The 4,827-nt window shown below is 35.1% G+C and overlaps 1 non-coding gene across 1 annotated transcript; it reads right to left on the bottom strand.

Moving 5' to 3' along the window:
- Positions 1-4,105: 4,105 nt before the first annotated feature.
- Positions 4,106-4,212, bottom strand: LOC121230157 (small nucleolar RNA R71). The gene has a single exon (XR_005928109.1). It is a non-coding gene; the product is annotated as a small nucleolar RNA R71 (small nucleolar RNA).
- Between the last annotated feature and the right edge of the window lie 615 nt (positions 4,213-4,827).

Below are 4,827 nucleotides of genomic sequence, written 5' to 3'. Positions count from 1 at the left end.
ACGTACACATAACATAATGTAAATTAGCACAAAATCATCAAGTGATCATAGACATCTTACTCATTTGCATCATTACCAATAGTGCATTTTAAAACAAGATCATTTCTCATAAGTTTTGTGTACATACCTGTACCACTTCATAACATAATCATAACCTTTCACATCTTTGATATAATCTTTAAATTACTCGTTGAACCACTTGGAATACTAAAGGATACTCGGGAATTACATATACATAGAATCATACCAATGCCATATCCCATATATGGTCTTACATCGGATCTCATATCGATGCCAATAGCCGAGCTATGGTCTTACACGATTTTCATATCGATGCCATGTCCCAGACATGGTCCTACCGAAATCCCATAATGATGCCATATCTCAGATATGGTCTTACACGTAAACTCATAACCCTAATGTCATGACATTGATATCCTAACTATTCCTAAGGTTCAACTGGGAATTTTGCTGGATCGAATCTTTGTCGAATGAATCCATAATGATAATTGTAGAAGTCATGCAATAACAAAATATTAAATACATAATATAAGTTGCATTATTTACACACGAACTTAGCTCTGTACAAAATATGGCTAACTAATTCGATTTAGTCCATAACTTTTTGTTTTCTCGGTCTAGGTCCGGACTCCATTTTTCTCGATCTATAATAGCAAAATTAGCTCATTTATTTATCACATTGTTCAAATCTGTCCAAAAACCATACTTCGGCAAAATTATAATTTGGCCCCTAAACTTTCACATATTTACAAATTAGTCTTTAGGCTCGTAAAATGAAATGTACTCATTTTCTTTGATACCCAAGCCTAGCCGAGCTATATCATGCTTATACCAGCCCACATGTTTCATCAAATCACATTTCTACTACCTATTTTTATAACTTTTACAAATAAACCCTTTTTAGGTGTTTTCATCAAAAATCACTTAGTAAAAGATGTTTATCACACATCAAACTTTCATAATCTACCATGAAACATCAAAATACATGCATGTCACTCATGGGTCAAACCCTAGGAGTCAACTCTATCTCAATTAAATGGTAGAAATGGCTAGATCGGTTGATAACAACTTTAAAAATCTAAAGAACAATAAAAACGGGGCTCAGATGCATTTACCATTAAGTTTGAAAGTTGAACAAAACCTTAGCTATGGTGTTTTAAGAATTTCAGCTATGGCATGGAGATGATGAGCAAATTTTTGACTTAATTTTCCATTTTCATTCTTTTAACTATTAAATGACCAAAATGCCCTTTTTTACTAAACTTTTAATTTTTACTTATTCAGGCGCATTTTTGTCCATAAAAATAGAAATTAGTCAAATTGCTATTTAAGGACCTCTAATTAATAATCCATAGTTATTTAATGCTTAAAGCTTCTAGAATCACATATTTTGTAACTTTTGAAATTTAGTCCTAAAAATCAAATTAGACACTCTATCAACAAAATTTCTTAACGGAACTTTCATACAATCATGAAAACATATCATAGTCCTAAACACATTCATAAAATAATTATTTCTACTTCAAAATTTGTGGTCTCAAAACCACTATTCTGATTAGACCCAAAATCGAAATGTTATAAAAAACTCAAGCTCCATGGTAGAGAACCAAAAGTAAGTATATTAGTTACATACTTTCCTCACAATAATGTAATTTATAACTCAAAATAAAAGTAAATGATATCGTATCAATGTCATTGTCTGGATAATGAAAAAAGAACATAGCCATGAATATTTCATTTGGGATAAATGTGACCACCTCTTGACGTACCAACGTCAAGAGTGTGAATACTGCAACTAAAGATAGAGATTTGAAGCGGTGTCTATAAGTATACGGGTTAGGTTGTAATTATTAGGACCACTGGTACTCCTCGTTGTGAAGCAAAACTAATATTTTGGCAATCCTGAGCCATGGATCCATGTACGAGAAACGAAACAGGTTGAAATAAGGTTGAAGATATACATTCTTAATTGAAAAAAAATATGAAAGAATGTTACTTATTCGGTGTCGATTCCAAGCCACAATGAAAACATTCTAGCCTCTACGTAGTTGATAAACCGTAAATTATACATATTTTTATCCCATGTTTAATGCATTTTATGGATGATTTCTCATTACAATTGGTGAATTCGATGCGCCTAAATTTCATGTTTTATACTTAGGAGAGCATAGGAGAGTGAAAGGAACGAGAAACGGGCCAAAAAATAGAAAATGGGCCAAGGCATGAAATCAACACGGCCTGGACCTCCTCACACGGGCGGACCACACAGCCGTGTCAATTTGGCAGGCTCGAACACGGCCTGAAGTAACCGTACATGTGCATGTCCCTGCCGAGCCTAAGTTAAGTCCAATTCAGAAAAGTCCACTTTTGAGGGCTTCTAGGCATTCCAAAGCCTATAAATACACCCTAAAAGAGGATAAAAAAGGGAGATGGAGACTGGGGGGTAAGGAATTACTCCAAGAAAGCTGATTGATCCATCTTAGAAGCCGAATTCATCATCAAGACTGAAGATCTCTCCTCAATTTCCCTTCAGGAGTTTTTGGGTTTTCTTTATGTTTTGTATTCTTTATTCTTCTAAGATGTTTTCTTATTTAGTTATAAACTAAAACCCCTAAATACCTAAGGGAATGAAACCTAAGACGAATCTTGTTATTATTTTCTAAATCGTATGATAAATATTTAATTTGTTCTTAATTATGTGTTCTTAATTCTTGTTTTGATATCCCAGGATACTGATTCAAGACATGCTCTTATTCAGAGGAGGAATAGACATTGTCTAAGAGTACTTTTGTCATAATTAAGCGGAGTTGATTGCGTGCCTAGAAATAGGGTGACAAGATTTTGCCAAATTAGGGTGAAACCTAATAAGGGGATCCATAGATCGAGTTAATGCAACCCTAGAATGTTAGTTAGAGAAAAGTCTCGGTTATTCAATCTAGGGATTAGACCTTATTAGTTTTGAATAGGGATAATAACATAACTTAGGGATCTCTACGGAATAAGTTGAATGAATACATCGTCCAATTTTGAGCTAGAATAACAAGTAAAGTCTAGGTGGATTTGTCCTTAGGTATTGTCTTAAGTCAATCAATTTTTCCCAAAAGCAGTTCCCCAATTCTTTTCTCTGTGAGTTCTTAGTTTAGATAATTAGTTAATTAAAACAAAACCTCTTTATTCTTAGGCTAGATAATAAAAAGACAGTCATTACTAGTACTTTTAGTTCCTTTGGATTCGACAATCCGGTCTTGCTAAAACTATACTACTGTTCGATAGGTACACTTGCCTATATCGTGATAATAGTTAGTTCAAGAACGAGTAATTATAAATATTTAAAACCTATCACGAAACCTCACGATTAAGTTTTTGGCGCCGTTGCCGGGGAACTGAAATATTAGGAACGCTAAATTTTTATTACTTTAGCCATTTATTTTTATTGCAATTTAATTTAATTTAATTATTATTATTACTAATTAATTTAATTTTTCTTTCTCTTGGCAAGTTTTTATAGTTTATGACTAGAAGAAACCCGTCGAGACCATTACTTTTTGACGAAGAAATCGATTGTACTGTTCGTTGAAACCAAAGAGAAATAAGATGAAGCTTAAGATACATGGAGAACGAGTAAGAAGATGATACTCAACCCCCAACCGAAGAGATGGCTGAAAACCAAGGCAATCAGCTACCTCCTACAATTGTGGCTAATCGAAATCCTGCTCCACGTACTATGTATGACTATGCCAAACCTTCTTTAACAGGAACAGAGTCAAGTATAGTTAGACTTGCTATTGCTGCAAATAATTCCGAACTGAAACCTAACACAATTCAGATGATGTAGCAGTTTGTTTAGTTTGATGGTTTGTAGGATGAGGATCCCAACACTCACTTGGCAAATTTTATGGAATTTTGTGACGCTTTCAAAATTAATGGCGTTTTTTATGATGCCATTCGCCTTCGGTTATTCCCTTTTTCACTGAGAAACAAAGCTAAACAGTGGTTGAACTCGTTACCATGACGGTCTATCACTACTTGGGAACAAATGAACGAAAAATTTTTACTAAAATATTTTTCGCCGGCTAAAATGGCTAAATTACGTAATGATATCTCTTCTTTTGTGCAGATGGATTTAGAAACACTCTACGATGCATAGGAGAGATACAAGGACCTTCTGAGAGGGTGCCCTCACTGTGGGTTACCACTTTGGCTCCAAGTACAAACATTCCATAATGGTCTGAATCCTTCGACTCGGCAAATGGTTGACGCAGCTGCTGGCGGAACCACCAACAATAAAACACCGGAAGATGACTCTGAGTTTATAGAGGAGATGTCACTGAATAACTATCAGTGGCAAGTCATGAGGACAAAGCCAACGAAAACAGTCAGCGATTATAACGTTGATTCAGTCACCATGCTCTCTAATCAGGTAGAGGTCTTAAATAAAAAGATTGATGGTTTTCTTAGTTCTTCACAGGTTCACCCAATAATGCAGTGCGAAGCAAGTAGCGGTGGAACAAACCATTCGGAATACCAACCTTATGCCCACAACATGGATAACGAGCAATTAAATTACATGGGTAATAATCCTCGACCTCAAAACAATCTATATAGTAACACATATAATGCAGGTTGGAGGAATCACCCAAATTTCTCGTGGGGCGGTCAAGGAAATCAAAGACCACAACATCCTCCGAGCTACCAAAACCACCCTACCAACAGGAAAAGAAGCCAACCCTTGAAGAGATGCTCTCAAAATTCATATCAGTGTCAGAAACCCATTTCCAAAATACCGAGACAGCACTTAAAAATCAA

The sequence above is a fragment of the Gossypium hirsutum genome, chromosome A05 (genome assembly GCF_007990345.1).
Source record: "Gossypium hirsutum isolate 1008001.06 chromosome A05, Gossypium_hirsutum_v2.1, whole genome shotgun sequence".
Taxonomy (NCBI): domain Eukaryota; kingdom Viridiplantae; phylum Streptophyta; class Magnoliopsida; order Malvales; family Malvaceae; genus Gossypium; species Gossypium hirsutum.
The sequence above is the reverse complement of the archived record's forward strand: the minus strand, read 5'-3'. Positions and strand labels throughout refer to the sequence as shown.